Source organism: Phacochoerus africanus, chromosome 12, assembly GCF_016906955.1.
Source record: "Phacochoerus africanus isolate WHEZ1 chromosome 12, ROS_Pafr_v1, whole genome shotgun sequence".
In the NCBI taxonomy this organism is placed as follows: domain Eukaryota; kingdom Metazoa; phylum Chordata; class Mammalia; order Artiodactyla; family Suidae; genus Phacochoerus; species Phacochoerus africanus.
Genome location: NC_062555.1, coordinates 59,483,022 through 59,509,484, shown reverse-complemented (window position 1 = coordinate 59,509,484; position 26,463 = coordinate 59,483,022). Strand labels below are relative to the sequence as shown.

Here is a 26,463-nt window from a genome sequence, read left to right as displayed (position 1 = left end):
TCTGAAGAGATGCACAAGGGGAGAGGGATGTCTTAGAGGATGGCCAGGCTTGAGGGGGTGTGAGGAATAGTAGGAATGAGGAGGGTGGAGGGGAGGAAATGAGGAAGTTTGAAAATGTTGAGTTTGAAGGCACAACATTAGAACCTTGCTCAGGGAAAGAGCTTGCGTATGATGTGATCCTGAAGCTCCGTTTGACTGGAAGACAAGGGCATATAGAGATGTTGCTGGCCTGGAGAACCAGAGTCTTTAATTGCAGAAGAAAAATATGAATGTACCGGCTTGCCTTATAAATCTAAAAGACAATAATAAAAATAGTTCTCTCGAGGACACCCCAAAAATGATACTGATCTTTCCAGCTCAAAATGTGCATACCCCATCAGTGACTTCTAATCCTCAAAAAAACCAGAAATAGGAGTATAGCTTAATACTTTGACCTTACTAAATACCACCAACTTCAGATGTGAAAGGCAAAAATCCAATGATAACCATGATTAATGTTTAAACCAAGCAGATCACTAAGGCCCGCGTAATGACATAGTAAACACACAAGTTTCACGGGACTATTTACCATAAAATAAAGGTTTCTTATAAGGAGTGAATTTTTGCAGTATGAATTATTCTGCACAAAAGAAAAATTGCCTTTGGTTTTTATTTTATTCTTTGCCTTTTTAGGGCCACTCCTGTGGCATATATTTGAAGTTCCCAGGCTAGGGTTGAATCAGAGCTGCAGCTGCCAGCCCACACCACAGCCACAGCAATGCGGGATCCAAGCCACATCTGTGACCTACACCACAGTTCATGGCAACATTGGATCCTTAGCCCACTGATCAAGGCCAGGGATCAAACCCACAACCTCATAGATATCAGTCCGGTTCGTAACTCACTGAGCCACAGTGGGAACTCAGGCTTTGGTTTTTAGAATTGAAGATCTAAGCATGCAGAAAGTGGGCCAAAGTAACTGCAAAGTGTCAGGACTGTGAAAACAGTTCTGCAGCTTTTTCCAATGGTATTGCCTTCGAGTCATCTGGGATGCACAGTGTTGGAGTTATTGGGTGGATTTGTGCTTGGATGGGTTGTGGATTCTTCAAGAAATTAGCAGATATCAGCAACTACAGGGCCAGCTATTAAATTGCTCCAATTTTTATTGCTGAAAAGTTGACCCTTCTGTGAATATGCCAGAAGCAATGATGAGACTGCAGGTCGAAACTGATCTGCCAAGGCCTACCTCATTAGGCTCCCAACTGATTTCAGCATATTCTCTGCAGCCTGCCTCCCACCAACATGGGAAGCCCTTCTGACACTTGGCGATGAGTGTTGGGTGCCATATTGACAAAGCCAAGAGTGTGACCAGATGGTAGCTCTCTCTTGGACTTTTTCAGAGATTTTTTTCTATGAAGCAGAGGGAATTGGGCAAGTCTGCCAAGCACATGGCCTTTTTTGTATTTTCATTATATGAGGAAGCCCTGGCTAGTCTTTTGGCAGCTGAGAATTTGGCAGGCTGGCAATCTTGGCAAAGTCATGCAGCTCATGGACTCAGGGGCCCTCCAGACTGCAAAGCAATTCTTGCAGTTTGCAAAGTTCCTAGATGAAAGGGAAAAAAAAAGAAAGAAATCATCCATTGCAGGCACCTCAAGGCATTCTGGAAATATGACCAACTCTGCCAAGATTGAGAGTGAAAAGAATGTATTTAACAAATCTTTCCAATGGAAGCCTTATTTTGAAAGTTTTTAGATGCATAAATGATGATTGGGCATTACAGAATGCCATCTGTGTATAGATTTCTACACATTTCCCAGAATGAGCTCAGATTCCATGCATTTCATAGTGAGGGTACACACTTTTCTTGTCATTTTATAATTTTTTCCATATTATAAGAAAAAGATAACAAGGGCACTAAAGGGTTACATGCTTCCTCCCTCCAAACATTAACTTGAAAAAATAGTTTCATTGAGATATAACTCATATAGAATATAATTCACCTATTTAAAGTGTACAAGCATGGTTTACTATATTAAATTATTCATTTAGTTAAATTGTGGTAAGATGTATATATAATTTGCTATTTTGTCTCTTCATAAATGTACAGTTCACTGCCATTATCAATTACATTCACAATGTTGTGCAAACATCACCATGATCTTTGCAAAAGATTTTCATCACCCTGAACAGAAATTTTATAACCAATAAGCAAAACCTCCCCACTGCCCCCTCTCATGAGCCCTTGGTAACCTCTAATCTACTTTCTATTTATGAATTTGCCCATTCTAGATAATTCCCATAAAAGGAATTACACAGTATTTGCCCTTTTCTGTATGGTTTATTTCACCTATCATAATGTTTTTCTGGTTCATACATATTGTAGCATGTGTCAGAACTACATTCCTTTTTACGGCTAAATAATATTTCCTTGCCTGTATATATGGCATTTGCTTATCCATTCATCTGGTGATGGTCACTTGGGTTCTTTCCACCTTTTGGCCACCTTTCCATTATCTGGCCTTGAAGGGTGAGAAGAAGCACATCCAGAAGCTGGAGAGCAGGGTGCAGGAGTTGGAAAGTGAGCTTGAAACTGTGCAGAAGAGGGGAGTTGGGGCTTTGAAGGGTGCTCACAGATATGAAGACAAGGTCAAGGTCAAGGAAATGACCTTCCAAGCTGAGGAAGACTGCCAAAACATCCTCAGGCTTCAGGACTTGGTGGACAAGTGAAGGCCTACAAGAGGCAGGTGGAGGAGGCTGAGGAGCCAGCCAACGCACAGCTGTCCAGGTGCTGGAGGGTCCAGCATGAGCTGGAGGAGGCCAAGGAATGATGATCCTTGCTAAGTCCCAGGTCAACAAGCTGCAGACCAACGGTCCAGATGTGGGGGCCGAGAAGATGGAAGATTGAGCCCCTCCGAATGCCTGTGGCCATGGGATGCCTCAGGAAGGCAGAGGGGAGTTGTGGTGAGAAATAAATTCTCCCAACTACTCAGGAAAAAAAAACCTGTCAACCGAATGACATTTCAATGGGGATGTACTTGGAAATCAGCAACACACACATTTGGAATAATTTGCCACTGTAGATGTTCTAAAGACAGGCATCCCAGGTGGGCCTCCCAGAACCCAGCATCACTGAAGATTGGTTGGAATGAATTGCATATATATGTAAAATAAATGGCAAAATATTTTTCCTAACATAATCTATTTGGAAAAAAACAGTAATGTGGTTCTCTTAAACGTAAATCATGCCTGACTAATCAAATAGACTTCTTGGAGGTGATACATATTTATGTGGAAAAACAGACACGGAGAATATGGCTTGTTTAAACTTTCAGAATGTCTTGGAAAACGGTGTGCAGCAAGCCGGTTATGTTTAAGGAAATCACTCCCTAGAATTGGAAATAGGAGGAAACTGTTTTACCATTATAGAAAATTGACTTTTAATTGGATGGATATTTCTTATGTGCTCAGTTAGGAACTATGGAAAATACAAAGGAAGGCATAGTCCCCCCACTTCACAACCCAACAGGAAAGGAAGTATGAAGAATCAAATGAGATGTGTATGGCATAAAGGGTCACACTGGTCTAAGAAAAGAATGTCAACAATGGAATTCTTTAGCAAATCAGATCAGGCCTATTTTAAGCATATTTTCCATGCAGTGGTGGAGACCGTATATGAGGAAATCATCAAGTTTGCATATGCCAATAAATTCTTCTGGGAAGGAAAGCCACAGATGAATTCATGCTTGGTGACTCAACAATAACAACAAAAAATGACTAATGTATTCCAACGGAGCACTGAATAACAATAATATAATACAAATCCATTCTAAAAATGGATTTTAACATATCAATTACGTTCCATAAACTATGACCCAGGATAAGCGACTAAATATGTTTTCCCCAGACCAAATTATTATATTGAACACACATGACCTCAAAATATGGTATTAGACAATAACAGGCAGCAAGCCAGGAAACATCTCCTACCCGAATCACAGTCTTGGAACAGTCATACCTGGTCCTGGATTAGGTGTTTAAAATTATCGAATTATAGGATATATATATTCCTACAGTTTCAAAAGGTCCATTTCATTGAAAACATCAACTTTATAATACAAATCTTACTACTAAAAGCATCAGAAATGTTTTTTTTTTAAAGCAACCCCTAGATTCACATTTATGCAAGATATGAACCATTAAAATACTTTGGTTAAATTATGTTTAAAAAAATTTCACAAGAAAACTCAGGGAAAAAATACATCAAAATTAACAGAATGATGAGAAACAGCTGTTTAGCTTTTAACACATGTTATTTTCACTGTCAACAGCCTCCAACTTATTACCAGGTGGTAAAGTCTGAGTTACCTAATTGTAGAAATAGTATAAAATAATATGAAAACATCGTTAAATGAAAAGGGAATTTAAACACATCAGAATACCAATGCCAAACTTTAAAAGTTTACTCTACAAAATAAACACAGGCCTATATTAACCATGGGGCTTGTTACATGCCCAGCTCTATTTTTTTCTGCTCACAAACACAAATTTTATCTACTTGCAATGTGTTCGATATAATTGACCTGGAAAAGATGCAGAGAAGACACGTAAAATGATCAGAATTGTGGTGAGGGGTGTCAAGAAAGACACATGAAAAATTTAGAATTGCGTTTGGAAAGGTAAAGACTGAGTGAGGCTATTTTTAATGTTAAAAATGGCAAAAGACAAAGTTGGGAAGAACGTCAGCTGGTTCATCAAAGGCTGGGATGTGACCACAGGAAGGAAAGCACTTCAATCTTTAGGGAAGAAGGTTTAAGGTTAAAGTCAGGGATATAACTGACTCTTCACAGTGCAAGGTGAGCGAGTATTACAGAGTCTAAGCACGAAGAGGAAAAAAAAAAGATTCATGTCCACTCAAAAATGAACAAGTTCTAAAGTAAGAGGACAGTAAGTAGATGGTAGGATTTTCCTTACCTTTATAGCAGATGACTATGTAGTCCAATCCAGCCGTCTTCCAGAAACACATCTCTGCTGAGTCGGAGGTAAATGAGCCCCATCCACCCTTCATTCTTGGGCTCTTATGTTTAAGGAAAGCTCTAGAGATGAGATGCTCTACAGAGAAATTAAGCAGAATCCATATTCTAGAAAGGTAGGAACTTTCTTTCTGGGAGCCTGGTGCCATGCTTGGCAGTAGACAGTGAGCCCCCAGACAAAAAGGAAATCTACACATTTTAGACAGAGAAACAATGGGAAGAAGATTCTGAAACCATGCAGATTCTGCAAATACATATATGTGACAACATCACTTCCAAAGTTGCTAGAAAAGAAAGTAATATTTTCTTTCTGGAAAACTATTGATGAATCTTAAAATGCATCTTTATTATTAAAGTGTTATGGTTAAAATCACCATATGTATATAATTTTTCACAACTTGGCTTGTCTATGAAATGAGCTGGGCTATAGATCTTGCCATTTGTAAGATCCTTTTTTTTTTTTCTCAAAAATTAAAGTAAAATCCAAGTTGAGGAAAAGTCTCAGTAAAAATAGGTGAATGTGTCTTTTTATGTGGTAAAATAGATATTAATTAGTTCATACATAATTTGGATCAGAATTCACCTGCTTTTATTAAAGTTCCAATAACTGCAACTAAAACAGGGGAAATAAGCCAGGATTTTATCAGGACAATAAACAAATTAGGTCAGTAAAATAAAGATAACTCTTTCCTTTATCAGGAAGTCACCTCTAATCCTAAAATGTTCCAGCTGGAGCTAGAAGGGTAAACAGACGATTCCAGTAATTTAGTGATAAAATAATGGTTGACTTAATTCAATTCAGAAACTATTGTCCTTTATCTGCTCAGGAGCAGAGGCACTAGGTGCTTTCAATTATGGAACTAGGATCAGAACTCATTCTTCCCTCCAGTAAGAAAATTTAAAAGTAAAATCAATGTCTCTCTCCTCTAGGCACAACTTTCAACTACTTTTTTTTTTTTTTGAAATAATGCATTGGTGAAAAATGCTAACTATGCTTCAGTTGAAGTGCTGTATCATAAAGCACCACCACAAAATCCATTATTCAACAGCTTAACACCCGGATCGTGTGGGAACACCGTCTGCTCACAGTCCAAAAGCCCTGAGTGTCAGGAAATCTACAAGAGGAGAAAAGAGCTCCATTTCACTCCACCCCCGGTTCCACAGATGTACAGTATGGTAATTGATTTGTAAACCCTGTGTCATCTGGAGAATTCTGTAAGGGAGCAAAGGACCAAGTTTAAGCTGTATCAGTAGGACAAAAATAATGAAAATTTGTTCAAATCAAATCACCAAAGTTCTTGAAGGTGGACCAGTTGTCTGAATTGAGCATCTCTGCACGATTTGTCAGCTTCTTTCCTTTCTCATTTGGATGGCCTAGCAATGCACAGACCAACATGTGCCTTAAATTACACTTGCTTCTAAGACCACCGTTACATAAAACTAAACTTTCCTATTTTCTCCCACAAATGATTTAACTCCATAAACTGGTTTGACTTCAGCAACAAATGGTGGCTTCCATTAAATTGTTTTAATGTCATGTTTTTAATCCTACACAAAACCCACTGTTTGATTTTCCTGAAGTTTTGCCTTTCAAACCAGGTAGTTGATGAAGCTACTGCTTCTCAAAATTAAGCTGTAATTCAGTAAATCTTGTGTGGGCCTTGAGAACCTGCATTTTTGCAAAGCTCCCAAAACAGGCTGCTCCTGGTGGTCTGAAGATTACACTTAGGAGAGCAGTTAAGCAATTATTATTTAACCCATCAATTGTAACACTTGGGTGTATTCTGCAGATACTCTGAGAGAGCCACTGAAATTCTGCATCATTGTGTTCTGAAAAGTGCCATCTTTTCACTCAGGAACTGCTTCTAAGTCTGCCTGGATTATGCAGCATGGAGTTCCTATCTTGAATTTATAAAATCAGACCACACTTTCAAAAGACCATGTGTAAACCAAATAAGGTCACCCAAATACAGAGAAATGCCTTCAAGTTAACAAAAATCACCTTTTTCCCCCAATAAACTTTGCATATAAAGAATGAAAGTTGTTTTCTACTTTCAAACACTTAGTGTCAAATGGAATGACAGTGATACTTTTGAAAGGTCAAGAGATTTGCCTTGGGTTTCTACAGCTGAAGGATTTCATTACTTTTTCTGTGGAGTGTTGAGGTGATTGGACTTTGAAATGAAATATATACTGTTGCAAAAATTGATCTCAAGTATTCCAGTTGTTCACTGCTAAGTTTCTAGCTAGAAAATGCTAGTTTGGGACATTGCCACAGGCTATAGAAGGATGCAGGCTAACTCTTGAGAACTGAATACATAAGAGAATGCATTAGCCAAATAGGTTGAAGATATAAGTAATTTAATAAATTCAACAAGCCACAAGCTTCAACAAGCTTTACAATCTAAAGTAAATTATAGATTTCTCAAGAAAAGACATGGATTAGTTGAAATTCTAATCAAATAAATTTGAGATAGAAAACAGAGGAAATAGATAAGGAAGGATGGGAGGTGAACATCAATCAGAAATAACCTGCAAAGGCTCAAGTGGCTTAAGTATTGAAACCTCCTACCTTCTCTCATACTCAAATCCCCAAATTCTGCAGATATGATTTTTTATATTAAAATTCTAAAACTCTATATTTAGGGTACAGACTACAGAAAGAAATTGATAAATAGACCAAGCAAAAAGAAGAGAAGCAGTTAAATGCATGTTGTTACTGATTTCACAGGATCTATTCAAAACTGGAAACAAATATATCTGATTTTATTTAGGATAAAGTCTTCTATAAGAAGAAAAATATTGGAGTCCCCTTCATGGCTCAGATAAGGAACCCGACTAGTATCCATGAGGATGGGAATTCAATCCCTGGCCTCCCTCAGTGGGTTAAGGATTCAGTGTTGACGTGAGCTGTGGTGTAGGTTGCAGACGAGGCTCGGATCCTGTGTTGCAGCGTCTGTGGTGTAGGCCAGCAGCGGTAGCTCTGATTCGACCCCTAGCCCAGGAACTTCCATATGCCACAGGTGCGGGCCTGAAAAGCAAAGAAAAAGAAAAACGTTTATTTGTATAATTGGGTTTTTTAAATTTTGAATTGGTTTATTGCTTTGGAAGCCAAAAACATCATGCATTTGTTCTGTTATACTGATCCATGTAAACAAATGGATTCAATTGAGAGATGATGACAAATAATATTAAGTACTATAGAAATTTTAGAGTAATGGACAATATATACCAACATTCTCTACAACTACTTAAGAACTAGATTTTAAAGTTAAAATATCCTGGGATAGTCCATGATGAAAAAGAATATAAAAAAGAATGTATATATATTTACATTTATTTACACACACATATATTTATATCTATATATATATATTTATATGTGCGTGTTTACTGAGTCACTTTGCTATACAGCAGAAATTGGCACAACATTGTACATAAACTACACTTTAATAAAAATTTTTTTAAAAAATAAAAGTACTCACATAATTTTTTTTAAAGTTCAGAGTTCCCGTCGTGGCACAGTGGAAACAAATCCGACTAGGAACCATGAGGTTGCGGGTTCGATCCCTGGCCTCGATCAGTGGATTCAGGATCCTGCGTTGCTGTAAGCTGTGGTGTAGGTTGCAGACGTGGCTTGGATCTGGCATTGCTGTGGTTGTGGTGTAGGCCCACAGCCATAGCTCTCATTAGACCTCTAGCCTGGGAACCTCCATATGTAGCAGGTGTGGTCCTCAGAAGACAAAAAAAAAAAAAAAAGAGTTTTAAAGTTAAAATAATTCTGGCTAGAGAATCTGTTCTCTGAACAAAATTCTGCCAATAGTATAATAGGTAGAGGAATGATAATGAAAAAAAGTTAAAATTTGGATAATAATAGAAAGAAAGGATTAAGGATGATGACAGACAGGATGGAGATAATCCCAGAGAGAGTACCAACTCATTACAGGCACACACACGTCTGAGGGCGCATATCTCCAGGAAATACTCATTCTAATTAGATTTGGCAATGAGAGTACACAGGAAGCACCCTTAACACAATATATCTTTAAAAGGGTCTCTTCCATTGTAAACATTGAAATGTAGTTGGATAACAGGTTATTGGCAAAGTTGTGCTTTACGCTTTAAGATAAACGTCTCCAAACATTCGCAGAACTCATTTCTGGTTGTTTTGGCCTTGGCTGATGGTGTAACTCGGGAGAGGATTTCCTTTGTTGTGCCAAGATTCTATTTAGTGGAAATTTAGGATTACTCTTCATGTTATGGCTATTGGGAAGAAGAGGAGTTGTTTAATGGTCTTGCTAACGTTAAAAGGCATTTTCAAAGCTCTGCTCTGAAATTCAACAAGATGCTGGAAATATTTTCAGGCGACACTGCATTAAATAGCCATCTTGAAAAAATATATATATTTTTTTCTTTTTTAGGGTCGCACCCAGGGCATATGGAAGTTCCCGGGCTGGGATAATCAGAGCTGGATCTGCAACCTATGCTGCAGCCACAGCAACACCAGGTCCTTAACCCACTGAGTGAGAGTCAGGGATCAAACCTGCATCCTCATGGATATTAATAAGGTTCTTAATCCACTGAGCCGCAAAGGGAACTCCTTGAGAGAATTTTTTAAGACCTTTTCAACCAAGAGGCGTTATCAGCTACGGCTGTTTGCCTTCTCAGGACCATGGATCACAGGAAGCATCCCTCACCTGATGTGGAGTTCCTGGGGCCGACAGGGCAATGACTCCTGACTCCTCTGAAGGGCTTCCTATTCTTTGGCGCTTTTCCAGGATCACATTTATTTTAAAGAAAACACCCTAAATGACTTCGCAGTGGTATGATTTCAAAATTCCGGTCTTAACTTAATTAAAGGCATCTTCCTCTTGGTTCCACTCGCTTGCCTATCTCATATTATCTCCTTTATACCTTCACTGGCCTCTTCTCTATGCCAAATATCTTCCTGCCTCTACTTCTCTCATTTTGGTATCATAAAATATACAATTTAATGCATAGCTTTCACAACATTTCGTCAACACTGAGGGTAGATGAAGCAAAACAGGCAGCCACAGATGTGTGCATGGGACGCATTAGGAATGGGTCTTTATTGCAGTTCTCCTTTAAAGTTTCAATTCTAGCTGTTTTAAGTAGTCCTGGATAAGTACATTTCCCATTGAGGCCACCTTCCATTTATTTATTTCTTAATTTCAAAAGGATTTATTAAGTGCTGTGTGCCAGGCCCTGTCCTAGGAGCTGTAGGCGTAGAGATTGGGGCCACACAGCCCTTGCCCTCAAGACACTATCAGAATAATGGGGAAAACCAGTATTTTCCCAACAAGCACCTAATGATGAGTATTAAAATAGAAAAGGAAGAGAACTCTTTTCTTTGTGCCATGTTCATTCATACATGAGCTATTCATTCATTCATTCATTCATCCATTCATTCATTTATTTATTCATTCATTCATAGATGGCGAACAGGAAAAATTCGGTCTCTGCTCTTGGGAGCTGGCAGCAGAACTAAGACTGCCCAGGTGTGCCTGCACACTGGTGAACCCCCACACAAACACACAAACACACACACACACACACACACATGCACAGAGCCTGTACAGATACTGACTTAACAAGAGTTTTATTTTTAAAGGTCTTGTTTGATTTTGCCATCGCACACACAGCAGATAAGATTTATGCATGCTGCTTCATGCTCTGCCATGAATATGCTCTTGACATCAGGCTGCACATAAGCCCTGAATTTCCAATTTAAAATACTTTCCTGGTGAATATTTTACTGATGACAGCTCTACCTGCTTCTGATCAGGCAGGGAGGCAGGTCACTCTTCAGAAAAGATGTCCTGCAGTGTCAGCTACACCTGGTGGGACCCAAAGACCTTGACATTTAGCTGTGTTCATGGAAACCTATGGTCATGTCCTGTACACGGACACAGGCACAAGATAGGTGAAAAGAAATCTGTGTGTGAGCGTTTCCCACAGAAATGGTAAAAAACATGGTAAAGTTGTCAATATTTTCTCATGTTGATAAGCAGCTACTTTTGAGTCCTGTCAGGTTTACAGATTTCTTAGCTATTTGGCATAAATGAATCATCGATAGAGAATAAAAATTGAAGCTAGGAAAGAATGCACCATCTACCTGAACAAGGTAGGAAGGAGCCTTCAAAACTCATTTCTGAAACAATGAAACAAGCTGTAAATATCTTAGAAAAGGGGGGTGTATGCTAATTTCCTGTTTCGATGGAGCAATGCAGGGAAGAGAGAAAAAAGTGGGTTTCTTATCATGATGATAGGCGTGAAAAGAAGAAGAAATTTGAATCACAAGGACTAGAAAACTAAAAGAGAGTAATTTGAATCACAAGGACTAGAAAATTAAAAGAGAATACCCACTGAAAATTCCAGCAAGCTATTTTGTGGATTAGCAACAAACTGATTTTACAGTATATATGGAAGGTAAAAGACATTTTAGCCAGCACAATACTTAAGAAGAACAAAATCAGAGTACTGACACTAGCCACTTTCAAGGCTTCCTATAAAGCTAGTGTAACCAAGACAGTACAGTATCAACAAAGGAATAGACAAATAGATCAATAAAATAAATAGACAGCCCAGAAATAGACTTGCACAAATATAGTCAACTGAGCTTTCACAAAGGAACAAAGGCAACTTGATGGAGAAAGAATATTCTTTTCAACAAATGGGGCTGGAACAATTGGACCACCACATCCCCCCCTCCCCAAAAAAGAATCTAGATGCACACCTTATGCCTTTCACAAAAATTAACTCAAAATGGATCACAGACATAAATGTAAAACGCGAAGCTACAAAATTCCTGGAAGAAAACAGATGAGAGAATCTAGGCGATCTTGGGGTTAATGATGACCTTTTAGATACAACATCAAACCAAAAAATTGATAAATAGGACTGCATTAGAATTAAACAGTCCTGCCCTCTGAAAAATAATGTGAAGAGAATGGGAAGACAAGACATAGAGTTGGAGAAAATATTTGCAAAACACATATCCAGCAAAGGTCTTGTATCCAAAATATGCCACAAACTCTTGAAAGTTCGTGATAGAAACTTACCGAAGAAGACATGCAGATGGCAAAGAAGCATATGAAAAGATACTCAGCATCCTACGCCTTAAGGGAACTGTGAATTAAAACAGCAGTGAGATACCACCACACAGCTATTAGAAATGGTCAAAACCCAAAACATCATTAGTGCCAGATACCATAAGAAGGTTACACAACAGGAACTTGTATTCGTTGCTGGTGAAAATGCAAAGTGGTGCAGCCTCTTAGATGGAAGACCATCCAGCAGGAGCAATAGGATATATGGGAACTCTTTAGTCTCTACTCATTTTTTTTGCAAGCCTAAAACTACTCTAAAAATATAAAGTACATTAATTTTTAAAGGAAAGAGCAAAGCAATTCCTGAAACAAAGCCACGTAAAAATACCCCCAAAATGGAAAAAAAAAAAGTAAAAGCCTACCCTTTAGAAGAAATTCTAAAACAAGAAACTTAAAAGTGAAGACTCAGTAGAATTTAAATGTTTTTCCATGGAACTATGATTTTTATTTTTTGTTTTTGTTTTTCTGTGTGTTTGTGGTTTGTTGTTGTTGTTGTTACTGTTTTAGGACTGCACTTGCAGCATATGGAAGTTCCCAGGACTGGGGTTGAATGGGAGCTGCAGCTGCCAGCCTAAGCCACAGCCACAGCAACGTCGGAGCTGAGCCTCATTTGTGAACTATGCTGCAGCCTGCAGCAATGCTGGATCCTTAACCCACTGCGTGAGGCCAGGGATCGAACCCACATCCTCATAGATACTAATCAGGTTCTTAACCTGCTGAGCTACAATGGGAACTCCTGGAACTATGATTTTTAAATGTAGAAACAGAAACAGCAAACCCAAGATAAATAGTTCAGGCGGATTCAATCTCACATTGCTTTCACAGCCAAACCCCACCAGGACCTCAGGATTACACGGTTATGCTCAGTATTCCAAAAACTCATTTGTCTGTTTTGGCATATGCAGTATTCCTATTCAACTCTAGTTGATATTATAGTAATTAAGAATCCAGGAGATGGGCCAACCTAATTTAATTAAATGTTCTCAGAGAATCATCATCACAGATTAATATTTAATGTGTTATATGCTACAAAAAATAAAAAAACAGAACCACAATTTTGTGTTGAAATGATTCCTGACATCTTTGTGAAATCTGAAGAAAAGTTATTTTCCCACAATGTGGTGTTTTGGGACATGAACAAGGTAAATGATACAGAATTGCAGATAATGATCTGAAGACTCAGGAGTAAATCACTATGTACAGATATTGGCAATATTTAAGCAGTCAAATACACCCCCTGTGAATAAATAGAGGAAGCCAATTTCTGTAGTTACTGTTTTGTTTTTGGAGGGTTCCTTGAGCACTTGTTGCTGTGATTTAGAGTGGTATTCGCTTTGGCAATTAAATACTCACTTTTTAAAGGCTTGATATTACTTGATTATTATTTATGATGATGCCCTTTCTGTGTGTTAAGGTGGATATTCTTTCTGAGTGAAACCGTGCAGGGTGTGAACTGACTCTTAAGTAAATTGTAGTATCGGATTTGCCCTCCATCTTTGGGACAGAACACAAATAATTTGTGCTTCAAAAGACAGGAATGGCAGCAAACTAGAGTGTGTGATGTCAACCATTTTTCTTGGGCTTCATGTTTCTGAGAAGCTTTCTTTCTACCATGACATAGACCAAATAAAATGTTGCCATGTTCTCGAATCTATAGATCACAGACATTCTGCAGCAGTTCCACTGAGGATTAAATGCCGTTTGCTGGAAGAGTGCATTTGGGATGGAAGCTCTGTGATAAGGGCGGATAAGGAAGTCCTTTGGGGAGGTAACAGTTGAGCTGTTATGAAGTCAGTGGTAAGAAGGAGTCAGTAGTAAGAAAGTATAGGAGTATCTGAGAAAGTCATTTTAAGCAGAATAAATGGTATATTCACAGATGCACTGATGAACTTTTGAAAAAACATAAATCCCAGGGGTAGGAGGAAGGCCTTTTCAAAATGTGAAACTTATGAGAACAAAGACTGTGAAATACAACATTGTGTTATCAGCACCCATCTCATTAACTCACTTTCACTTATGACTAATTGTAAGGTGGATGCATGAAGAAATAGGTAAAGGATTTTTTTTTTTACGCTTTAAAGGCTAGAGGTTAAGATAAATTAGTGTAAAAAAAAAAGAAGCGAAAAAAGAAAAAAAATTAAAACCATTAGGGAGATAATGCATCAGTTATCTACCACTGCATTAAAAAAGGTGTTTTCCTGGGAGTTCCCCTGTGGCTCAGTGGGTAAAGGACCCAGTGTTGTTACTGCAGGAGCTCGAGTCACTGCTGTGGCTCAGGTTCACTCCTAAAAGTGGGATTGCTGGGTCATGTGGTAACTTCATGTTTAACATTTTGAAGAATGGCCAAGCTGGCTTTCTTAAGATCCTGCACCATTTTACACCCTTACCTGCCACGTCTGAGCGTTTGAATTGCTCTACGTCCTTACCAACACTTGCTATTTTCTGTCTTTTTGATTATAGCCATACTCGTCAGTGTGTAGTAGTAGCTTACCCTAGTTTTGATTTGCATTTTCTTAATGACTAATGAGATCAAATATCTCTTCACATGTCTGTTAGCCATTTCTATCTTTTTGGAGCAATCTCTATTCAGACACTTTGCTTTTTTAAAATGGGGTTATTTGTCCTTTTAATTATTGATTATTGAGTTGTATAACTTTATATTTTCAAAATGCAAGTTCCTTATCAGATGTATGATTAGCAAATATTTTCCTTTTTTCTATTGGTTGTCTTTTCATATTCCTTTTTTTTTTTTTCTTTTTGTTCTTTTCTGGAGCTGCACCTGCTGCAATATGGAGGTTCCCAGGATAGGGGTCCAATCGGAGCTGCAGCTGCCAGGCTACGCCAGAGCCACAGCAATGCCGATCTGAGCCGCGTCTGTGACCTACACCACACAGCTCATGGCAACGCTGGATCCTTACCCCACTGAGCAAGGCTAGGGATCGAACCCGCAACCTCATGTCTTTTCATATTCTTGATGATATACTTTCCAGCAAAAATTCCTTAATTTTGGTGAAGTCCATATTTATTCATTTATTTATTCCTTTTTGTCTTTTTAGGGCCGCACCCACAGCATATAGAGGTTCCCAGGCTAGGGGTCCAATCAGAGCTATAGCCACAGGCCTACACCACAGCTACAGCAACTAGAGATCCGAGCCATGTCTGTGATCTACACCACAGCTCATGGAATGCAACACCGAATCCTTAACCCATTGAGTGAGGCCAGGAACAGAACCCTCATCCTCATGGGTGCTAGTTGGGTTCATTAACTGCTGAGCCATAACAGGAACTCCCATACTTATTTTTATTATAAAGATTTATCTTTATCACATAGCATCCTAATGGACATTAGACCTGTGTCATTTAATGAGTATTACATAGTTAAGTTTACTGACAGTGACAATTTTGAGAAACAGTGGAAATTTTTTCTTCAAGATAAATTCACTATGGAAAAACTGGGGAACAGCTCCGATGTAACTCTCTGTCAGTTGTATTTCAGTTATCTTTCTGAGAATTCACCAACGCAATAAAACTTCTCTGGCCCTTACACATACTGAAGCACTTACTGGATTTGTTGAATACAGAATTAGCTTCACAGAAGGGAGCATTCACATTGGTTAAAATATCTGTTAATTAAAGAGGTTATGGCATGGTGATGTCCCATGGCTCAGGGGCTTCCTGTCATGCATTCTCGTCCTTTCTAAAAATCTGCAGATAGAAAGGAAAGAAAGATAAGATTTACCTAAGCTCATAATACGTGCCAGGTACTTTATAAGGCATTTTACTACATGGTAAAATAGTTCATAATAGAGTCATTCAAGAGAAGGTGGGCAGCCACAAATTATGGCTTTCCTTTGTTTCCTTTGTCCTTGCAACACAAAAGGGAAGAAGTCATTCAATTTGTCAAAGAAAAATTTGCTAAGTGTCCACTATGTGCCAAGGATTATACTAGTCATACAATTACAAATGTGATCTATTTATCCTCGAGGGGGTGGTAGTGTGGGAGGGGCAAGGAGAAAGCTGTAAGCAAATAAATGAAGTGTTACTGGAAAAAAAAAATATCTAGAGGACAGAGAAGCCGTACTAGCAAATAACTTAGGGATTTTACATACATTATTTCACTCCAGCACACACAATAATCCCAAAACTCAGATTTTTCATCTGAGAAAATACAAATATAGGGAGAAATATTAGGGACCAAGAAAATTTTTTTTTTTTGGTCTTTTTTTGCCTTTTCCAGGGCCGCTCCCGCAGCATATGGAGCTTCCCAGGCTAGGGGTCTCATCAGAGCCGTAGCCACCGGACTACGCCAGAGCCACAGCAACACAGGATCCGAGCCTTGTCTGCGACCTACACCACAACTCACGGCAATGCCGGATCCTTAACCCACTGAGCGAGACCAGGAATTGAACCCACAACGTCATGGTTCCTAGTTGGATTCGTTAGCCACTGTGCCCCAATGGGAACTCCACGGGATCGAGAAAATTAAGGAACTTTCAAAAGGTTAAAAAAAAGAAAAAAAAATAATGAATATCACAACAGAAAAATCAAACCAAGTTCTCCCTTTTTTTTGCTTCCTGTCTGTCAAGTAGCTTTCCAAAGACTCGTTGAGTTTATCTCTTCAGTCAGGCTGATCATACAGAGGTGAGGAAAGGATGGACCAAAGGACAGCAGGTATTCTGTCAACACATCTGTCCACATGTCCTACTGATGACTATCATATTCTCGATGTCACTCCTCTTCCTCCTCTGATCTAGATTCACCCGACTACTCGGTCGGACTACAAAACCGTCAGGAATATCTACTAACGCTTGAGATTCTTTCAGAGCATTTCAGAGCCCTTATATTTATCCAAAAAACAGATAAGCTTTGGGGTAAACTGAATCACTGTTCACCTTTCTTTACTCGCTCACATTCCCCTCCCCCTTGCCCTCATGCCTTCTATACCTACAACTTTTGCCACTGGCTTTTTCAGGATCAAAGACTAAAATAAGCAGTTTTGTGCCCTATCCCGCTGACACTGGGTGTGGTCATTGACTTTGTTTGAAAGATGGACTATGAGCAAAAATGGTGATGTGCCAATTCCAATTGAGGCTGGGGAGGCAACGCAGGTGTCCACACGAGAATGCTGTTCTGTCGTGAGCATTCGGGCTTGTGACATGAAGATGTTCTTCTGTAGCTGCTGTGTCTCAAGCTGGAGCCTACAATAAACACATTTGGAAGAAGCTAGAGCCCAACCTGCACCGAGAAGCCAAGCCCAGCCCAGATCAGCTGAACCCAACTGTTTCACAAAGGCACGAGAAATAAGCACTTATGGTTAAAGGCCACAGAGATTCTTGTGGGTATTATATCTACTGCAATAGCCCCCATAGACAAGTGCCATTCTCTTGCTCATGGGGGATTTAGAATAGAGCAAATTGATTTGCCCAATTTATAACTCCACTTGGCTGCATCATACTTAGCAGATCAAAAGCCAAACACTTTACCTGATTAATGGATTCCTCCTTCAGTCTCTCCATCATAGTAAATGGCACTATGTCTTAGCTGAAAACCCAAGAAGTCATCCTTGACAATTCCATGTCATTGCTCACCACGTCTCAGCCATCAGCAGTTTTTCCACACGTTTCCTGGGATTCACTCACTTCTCTCCTTGGCCCCCTGCAGTGCATACTCTACAACCAGAGCCACCCTCTTCTCCTGATCAAAACACACCCTGAAGGAGGGAAGGGCAAGTCCTAAGCACATAGAGAGAGATGCTCCTGACCACAGATTAGTATAAGGCCAGAACTCTGGTGTCCAATAGAAATATCATGGGAACCACACAGGTCATCTTAAATGTTCTAACAGTCACATGCAAGAAGATCAAAGAAGCAGACAAAAATAACTTTCATAACATATTTTATTTACCCTGATATATCAAAAATGCCACCATTTCACTACATAGTTGGTACCGACATTAGTAACGAGAGAGTTTACCTTTTTTCCACAAGGTCTTCAAATTCAGTTTTTATGTTAACACTCATAAACATCTCAGTTTGAACAAGTCACATTTCAAGAACCACATAATTACTGTACTAAACAACACAGATCTAGAATCTATGAAGGCGTACAAATCAATAAGAAACAACCCAAAAGAACATGGGCAAAAGACATGAACGTAAAGGTGAGTTCATTCAGCCCCTCTTTTGCTCTGTTTATGTTTATGGACAAAGTACATTTAAAGCCTTTTTCTTTTCTTTTTTTTTAAATATATATTTATGTGTATTTAGGTATATACATGTGCAAAATATATGCATATAGTACAGTAGTAACTGCAACTTATGGACAACAAATATACGAATATACTTTGTAAGATAACTATTCTGAATACTTGTTATGCATGATAATCCTATAATAGAGACACTGATATAAAGGCTGATCCTAAATTATAAGCAAATATTTTCAGAGTCATTGTTTTTTTTTCTTTTTTTTTTAAAGCCTTTTTCTGAGACCAGGCTGAGACACCACTTAGCGGGGGAAGGGTTATTTGTTTATTTATTTTGGTCCACTAAAAGGAATAAAAATGGCTACAAATCAATTCTCCATAGTCACAATTTTGTTTGTTATTTAGAGATTAAAAAGTATGGCCACATTATTACTGAAGTTTCATGTTTGGTTTTATTAACATTTAATAGTTATCAGTGTACTTAAAATTGTAATTATCCAAGAGAATTTTTATTCTGTTAGCCAATTCCTTTCTCTTAGGGAATTTTTATTCTGTTAGCCAATTCCTTTCTCTTAGGGAATTTTTATTCTGTTAGCCAATTCCTTTCTCTTAGGGAATTTTTATTCTGTTAGCCAATTCCTTTCTCTTAGGGAATTTTTATTCTGAGAATTTTTATTCTGTTAGCCAATTCCTTTCTCTTAGGGAGAACAACTGAGGTTCTATGTGATGGAATCTTCACCATCAACGTGATATCCACCTAAAAATTAATGAATGAAAGGAAAAAGGAGTCATGGAGATGTACAAAGTCACACATTCTCCTAAAGTCACAAAAAGAGAAACTAAGCCACCAAGCTTAACTTCTAGTCCATTGCAGCTGGCATCCCTGACAAAGGACGTTTTCTTATCTCTTAAGAACATTCACCTTGTTAAATCCATTTCTTTATATATACCTGTGAGTTCCCTCCTTTTGAAAGAACAATTATCACTAGTAATTCTACTAGACCGCTTCTAAGAGTTCTGAAAAGAGTTCTGAAAATGCAACTATTAGACTTCCTGGAGCTCTATGTTCACAGAGTTCCTGATAAGCCTCTTCAGAGAGACCAGAGAATAAAGGAAATAATTACTGAGTCCCAAGGATAAAACTTTTGAAAGTCAGGGGTGGGAAAATGACTCCTTCTGGAGACAGAAGGAATTAAGCATTTGAGCCCCTCCTAGGGTGCAGGTTCACTATGAGCAGGAAGGGATTGCTTCCAGGGAGACCATGCCTCTCAAGTGCCCTAAGACCCTGACCACAAGATCTAGCATTGATTTGCTCAGACAGGGAGTAAGATACATAAAGTACACCTGAAGATATGATAAAACAATAAAACAGTAAGGTCATCGAAAGATTAAAAAAAAAAAAGAAAAGAAAAGAAAAAACCAAGGAGAGGGAAGCCACCATGCTGGCTATGAGCTAAGAAAAGAGAAATGACACCAGGGACAAACACAGGTGACCACACAGCAAGCCTGTGAATAATAGTAATGTGAGAGTAACCACTGGGTCCAAGCCCCTCACAGCCCTCAGTCTGGTCATTAGGATGGATGTTCTGATGGAAACCAAGAGAAGGCTACATCAGTCACCCCGCTGCAAGGATATAATAAGCTTGACAACAGAAATAGGAAAATTTGGGATGAGCCTCCCAGATTTTCCTGCCAAGCTAAGGGAAGTTGTTGAGTGATCTGAGAGCCCAAAGAATAAACTATGTGGGAACCTGGGGAGACAACAGCTATTTCCTTTCACTGGAGTCCTCATCCCCACCCTGGGGTCACTTGGAGACTCTAGGCTCCAAGTCACTCGAATCTTACTTGTTTTGAACATCGCAAAAGTTCCTGATGTTCCAAAAGCTTACTTTCCCATCAGCACTTTTAAAAAAATCTGCTTACCAATTTTATGCACTGCTTATTTCGAGGGGTATGTGATTTATAATGTGAAAAATCCCAGCCAGTCTAGTTTATGACCAGGAAGATGGTTCTATTGAGGTTTGGAATTGCTGTGTCTGTTCTCTGAGCTGGAATATATGGCTTGGGTATTTCTGGGGTATTGCAGCAGAATCCAAAATTTGAGCTGAAAAAAAACACAAGCATGTCACTTTAAGTGGGGTCTTTTAAAATATGACACCCCCCCCATCTTCTTTCCTTACGGTCTCAATCTGCCCCCAGGCAGTTAAAAAGTAAAACACTACTACTGCAGAAGATCTACATTTAAACTACATTTTAGGGGGCATGTAATATGAATCTAAAGCACTCTAAATTACCTGTCCATTAGCGAAAATCAGATCTTGCACTTCCCAAACTATTTTGTTTAATTGAAAGTGCTCTAAGAGCAACCCTTCATAAATATTCACATTCAGTGACTTGAACTAATATAGCTCTATTTGACTATTCTGTCATGGGATGAAATTGAAAGTAATAAAACTAATAAGTAAAAGTAATGAACTAACTCTACCTGGATTAATATAGAATAATGGATTAATCTACCCTGATTAATATGGAAAGCCAGCCTTACAAATTTAAGTAAAACAAGCTCTTTTCTACTTTATAGCAAAAATATATTATATTAAAAATGTGTATTAGTGTTTCCCCCCCAACTTTCTATTTTGAAAAAGTTTAAACCTCTAGGACATTTATAAGAATAAGATGATGACTACTCATATGTCATTTACCCAGATTCATCAATTACTAACATTTTGCCACACTGGATTTACACTTCTCTCTCTTTTTTATTCATAACCTATTTAAGAGCCATTTGATATCCTGACCTTTCACCTCTAAATACTTAAGTCTTATAAAGAACAGAGCTGTGATTGACCAAACGGAGAGGGAAGGAGTGAGATGGACAGGGAGTTTGGGGTTAGTAGATGCAACTATTACATTTAGAACGGATAAGCAATGAGGTCCTGCTGTACAGCACAGGAAACTGTACCTAGTCTCTTGGGATAGACCATGATGGAAATAATATGAGAAGGAGATTGTATAACATATAATATATAATGACTGGGTCACTGCTGTACAGCAGAAATTGGCACAACATTGTAAATCAACTGTACTTTAAAAATACAGTTAAAAATTTAAAAAATAAATTGCTCTATGTACAGAATATGCAAATTACAGGTAAATTGCTACGACGAAAGATTATTGTATTGTGTCATTGCTGAATAAAAGTTTAAGATCAGTAAAAAATAAATAAATACTTCGTTTTTTATTATCTAAGAACAAAGGTATTTTCATACATTATCATAATTCAATAATCTTACTCAAGAAGTTGAACGGGGCTGATACAATTCTAACTTCTAATACTCAATCCATATCCGAATTTCCCAAATTTTCCCAGTGATGTCCTTTATAACATTTTTAATCAAGGATCTCATTAAGAACCATATAGCGAATTTAGCTGTCATGTCCTCATCTACTTTAACCTACAACAGTTCATGAGTTTTCAATTTTTATTCTTTTTTTTTTCTGAGAAGAATTTGCATAATAACTCAGTATGCATTTCTAAAGAGTAAGGGCATTCCCTTACATAAACACAATATGATTTTTTAAAACAGTATTTCTTTTACTATTATAAAATCGATTTCTTTATCAAAAGTTTAGAAAACACAAAATAGAAGAAAACAGGGAGAAATCATTACCTTCCCCTACTGAAAAATGGTGACTATTTTGTTCCACTTCCTTTCAGTCCTTTCTTTATAAATTGTTCCTTTGCCTATTTGCTTTTTTTGTTTTTGCTTTTATTTTTTGCCTTTTCTAGGGCCGAAACCATGGCATATGGGGGTTTCCAGGCCAGGGGTCCAATTGGAGCTGTTTGCTCTTTCACATAATTAGATGGGAGGAACACAATGATGAAAGCCTAACTGAAAATCTTAAGTAATATATTTTTAACTTTCACTCAACAGCACCTCTAAAGCCAGAATAACACAAACCAGAACACAACTGGAGCAATGAGATCAGAAGATTCCACTTAATGACAACAGAAACCAGTGTCAAGATCCCCCAGACTCCAAAATGCTACACGGAATTGTGGCAGTACACTGACACAGCTGAAATCTTTCCATTATCCTAGTCTTCAGAGTTTCAAGGTAATTCATAACCAATAAAATGGTAGCTTCAGCCAGACTAGTCTGAATTCCAGAATTTTCTGCTGTAACCTCTAATTGAAAAACTTTAATGGATGAGAGAACATAGGATGGCTGAGAGTTCCTTCAGCTGCATGATTGTAAATTACCCTAATTCCTCTCAAAGAACTGCCCAGAGGTTATTATCAAGATAAAAGTACAGTTTTAGAGTGAACTCAGGGGCAATAAAGGGCATCCAAAAAAATCATAAAATTTCAATTGATACAGTCTTGAAACAAATTCAAAACCTTCAGCATTTCGCTAACATTTTTTTTCCCTCTTTATCACTGTGGATGTGCTTTATACTTCCCAAGGGGAAAGGTCCCCAGGCAGAGCCATTCAGAATACATTTCAAAGAAATGAGGATGTAATGTTACACACATATTGACCTGGAGAGGTACCATTGTCCCATCTGATTAAAGTGTGTCCAAGGTTTTTTTGTTTTTTGTTTTGGGTTTTTTGTTTTGTTTTGTTTTGGTGATTTTTGTGGCCAAAACTCTTTGGAAAGTCAGACCCAAGACAACTGAAATTAGAGTACTGCTCAAGGAAAAAAATAGATATATATATTTGTCTTTTGTCTTTTTAGGGCCACACCCGCAGCATATGAAGGTTCCCAAGCTAGGGGTCCAATAGGAATTGTTGCCACCGGCCTGCGCCAGAGCACAGTAAGGCTAGATCCAAGCCACATCTGTGACCTACACCACAACTCACGGCAATGCTGGATCCTTAACCCACTGATTGAACCAGCAACCTCATGGTTCCTAGTCGGATTCGTTTCCACTGTGCCACGACAGGAACTCCAAGGACATATATTTTTATCGATTAGTAAGAGTTTTATATTCATGTTTGATAAAAATATGATGTATTTTTAAATCATCGAACTTTTCTAAAAGAGAAAAAAAATGTAGAAGTCCTTGGTCTCTCATAACCACAAAGACATAAAAGTAAAATGAAAGCAATTTATTAATTTAGAGCAATGTGCCATGTCCTTTATTCAAAGTATTCATGTACTTGAAAATTTTCTAAAATAATTTTACATGACCATTCTTCCCATCATTGTTGAAAGGAACAATTCATTATTTTATGCATATATAAGTAAGAGGATTAATTAAAGTCATAACTTATAACTAAAACCTGTTCTTTGAGAAAGAGAGTTAGTTTTATTTTTTGGTAGCTATATACAGCTCAAAACAAAGTTTATCCTTTTTACAATACCATTAAATGTGATTGCTATTCTTGATTTTTTTCATTTTATGTTTTTTTTAAAAAAAGGAAATACTCATTTGTTAATATTAAGATGTGTGGATAGTTCTAAGAGCCCATATAAAAATTAGACACCATTAGTTTATATTAATCTACTCAGAAAAATCCATTTGTAACATAATAGTTTAATTGGTACATTTTAAAATGCAAATGTAGCTATTATTTGTGCCTATAATGTAGCATAAAAGCCAGAGAACATTTCAGGAAGTAAAGTAAATTTAAAACCCTAAGTACATAACTTCCATATGAATGTAACAAAATCAAAATTAAATTTTCTTCAAGACAGGTAATATATATGTGTGAACACATAGATATATGAAGTGCAAATTCTATGTCTTAGCTGATTGCCAATGTCAAGAAACAATAAAGTGAGAATCATAGTCTTAGCATGAGCCTTTACCTTAACCTACAGGTACATGCACTTACACACACATTCATGCTCAAAAATTATCAACCAGCTATGTGAATGAAGATAAAAAATAAATGTCATCTTTTCTAATAAGACACTTGATTCAGTTTATGTAAAGGGCTTTCTAAGAGTATGTTAAATTATTTCCACTAAAAAAAATAAAATATCTGCTTAAACCAGACTCTCCATTTTCAGTCCTAATCAGACAATGAAACGTTTTGAAGCAACACTTACTAGGATTTGTTATCTTCCAAAAGGAGAAGTTCCTATGAAAAAGACTATGCAACAGCTAGTATCTCTGATATTAAGTATTAAATTCACATCCCATCCAAGGCCAGGACTTTGAAACCCTTAGGTTATGTGCTACATGAAGTAGCAGCGGGAGCAGATACTAAAGGATTTGGAAAGTAGGCTTCATGCTGTAGAACATGAAACAGTTGGGAGTATAAATGCGTTGGAATATGCCTCTTCCGTCACCAGTACTCACAGCTGAACTTAAATGTCGTGGCTGGGTGACGGTGGTAGGACATTCGCTAGGGAATAAAATTCCATCAGTGGTTTACATCTGTCCTTCTATTCATGAAACAGTAGCTGCTGTTCAAAAACAGTAACTACTTTAAAAGGATGAGAAACCAATTGCTTCCAGTCTCAACAGCAGAGATCACCATTCTGAGTATAAATGCACTTTGCACTCAACCAGTTCTCCACAGACCTCGCTGATTCTCCCAGGTACCTGCAGGGGTTGAAATAGCATTGGATTTAAAGTCAGAAACCTTGAATTCAAGTCCAGATGGCTTCATGTCTCACTAAATATTGTCACCTGCATCGTCTCACTTAATATTTGCAATGAGTTGACGTGGCAAACGTTATCAATTCCACTGTTAACAGGAACATGTAAGAGTTTGGAATATAAAGTTCCAAAACTAATCAGTTACAAAGCTGGGCTTGAACCCAGGTTAACTGATTTCTGGTTCAGTCAGAATTCTCCCATCATCCACACAGGCTATTCATTCATTTTTTCACAGTATCACTGTTTGCATAGTAGCTTCCTCATTGCTGAGCCATACCGACACTGTCTACATAGGAGATGCTTATTACACATTTGCCCCATAAAGGGTTTATACTGAGCTATGTGTTCTGGGCACGGGTCCTGTTACTTGAACAAAGCAAAACCCTAATCTCCTGGAATTCACATTATAGAGAAGGGAGGCGTGAAGACTTGTATGAACAAATAATTACATATTAGAGGAGGATGGTAAAACTGGACAAAAAGAGAGAGGGAGAGAGATGTACTATTGTAAATGGGGTGGGCAGAGAAAGCTCCTCCAGAACAGTGGCATTATGCAGAGGTCTGAGTGAAGCGGAGGAATGAACCATTCAGAAAGCTGAGGGAACAGCATTCCAGGCAGAGGAAACAGCAAGTGCGAAGGCCCAGAGGCAGGGCCATCCTGGCTGCGTTTGAGAGAAAGTGAGGGTACCCGTGTGTGAGGAATGCCAGCCGGGAGCCAAAAGTGACTGGAGACGCTGTCAGAGAGAAGGCGAGAGAAGGCGAGAGACGCTGTCACGTGGTAGGTGAGAGAAGTCTTGGGGGAGAGTGACATAACCTCATTTTAAAAAGATCCCTCCAGCTGTCATGCAGAGCCATGATCAGCAGGAGTGGAGGAAACTGGGATTGGAGCTAGGAGCCTTCCAAAAGAGTCCAGAGAAGCAGAAACTTTGATAAGGAGTAGGGGTTGCTGATGGAAGTGGTGAGACCGGGTCTGCTATTTTAGATTTGGGCACTATTCCTGTTTGAGCCAGTAAAACGGTTTCATGGGTCATTCTGGCTTCTTATTAATTCAGAAAGCAGAGAATGTTCTTTAGAGGAGGAAGAAAAGCTTAATTTTGCGGTGGTCTGTGGGTATAATTAGGGTAGAAGAAGGAAAGGAATTGCCCAGCATCCACAGCACCAGTATAGCCAAGCTAGGGCTCCTGACTAAATACATAAGAGGCTGGGCTTATGGAGGTTGGCAAGGGGGTCAATACTTGACCTTACTGCACAATTTCATTAAGAATTAAGGATTCGGATTCGTGCTTGATGGACTCCTGCCTTTTCCATAATAGCATCTTTAAGGTGGGGGTGAGGGTGGGGGGGGTGGGGAGGTCACCAAAGCCTTTGATTTGAAAATGGCTGAGATGAAAATGGAGACACTTCATCTCCAACTACCACCAGTGATTTTATTTTTAATGCATAGAATCGATGCCTTCCTTCTCAAGCAATTACCTAAACAGATATAAATGGCTTTGAAATGGTCTC

At 38.4% G+C, this 26,463-nt stretch overlaps 1 pseudogene; it reads left to right on the top strand.

The window, feature by feature from the left end:
* The first annotated feature begins 2,448 nt into the window (after positions 1–2,448).
* Positions 2,449–2,884, top strand: LOC125112482 (myosin-13-like; annotated as a pseudogene).
* Positions 2,885–26,463: the final 23,579 nt, after the last annotated feature.